Genomic DNA, 861 nt, shown 5'->3' with positions numbered 1-861 from the left:
TTTCATGAACTGCACCTTGATTAATAAGCATATAAAAACTTCTCAGACACTCTGAGACCAGATGTTATTTTGTCTTTTCTTGATGCCCTTTGTATGTACGAACTAGGACATGATCCATAGCTAGCTAGCTCTATCACTGTAGGTACAATCTCTTATAGATTTATATTTTTTTAGATTTTCATATGTATTGATGTGATTTTAAAAGTGATTTTAGATTATTTATTTTAACTAAAATGTGACCTGAGAAATCGGAGGAAGAAAATGGAGAGCCTGAGAGCATATCGTTGATGGGCCATGATTAATGGGCTGCTAGGCTGAATGCCAGGTCAAAAGGCTTTAGTTACCAGTGCATACACAGGCCCATGCGCACGAGGAGCTACGCCCGCCATTCTGAACTACGCCCGCCACACGAGGAGCCATGGGCACAGCGAACTATTCTTTCGCCTTTTACTAAAGAATACCATGTGCACGCGACACATGTGTAGCATACTCTAATTTTTAAAGGTCCCCGACAAATCAAAATTTAACCTTTTGGAAATTTCATTGCGTTGAAAGCATTGAATAACTGTCACTGTTTTTAATGCAGGAAGCTTCTTGCTGTGAAATGTTCTGTACTCTACTAGTAATTTGTACGTGCTTTGCACGTCAGCTGATTACGTATAAGCATCATACTAAATTAGTGTAAAAAAATTAAAGCACACATATTATGGTAATTTTTTCATTGAGGCTTCAAATGGAGATATCCAATACGCATTTGTGGAATCATTTTTAGGCTTTGCAAGGCCGCATAACAACTATTCCCCTAGAAAACATAGTACAATGATTTTCTTTATATGAAACATTAGATAGAATCTTTGCCCT

General features: G+C 37.4%; 1 non-coding gene across 1 annotated transcript; it reads left to right on the top strand.

The window, feature by feature from the left end:
- Window positions 1-393: 393 nt before the first annotated feature.
- Window positions 394-514, top strand: LOC125528748. Its single transcript, XR_007292463.1, has one exon. It is a non-coding gene; the product is annotated as a U5 spliceosomal RNA (small nuclear RNA).
- The last annotated feature ends 347 nt before the right edge of the window (window positions 515-861 follow it).

The sequence above is a fragment of the Triticum urartu genome, unplaced genomic scaffold (assembly GCF_003073215.2).
Source record: "Triticum urartu cultivar G1812 unplaced genomic scaffold, Tu2.1 TuUngrouped_contig_5083, whole genome shotgun sequence".
Classification (NCBI taxonomy): domain Eukaryota; kingdom Viridiplantae; phylum Streptophyta; class Magnoliopsida; order Poales; family Poaceae; genus Triticum; species Triticum urartu.
The sequence above is the reverse complement of the archived record's forward strand: the minus strand, read 5'-3'. Positions and strand labels throughout refer to the sequence as shown.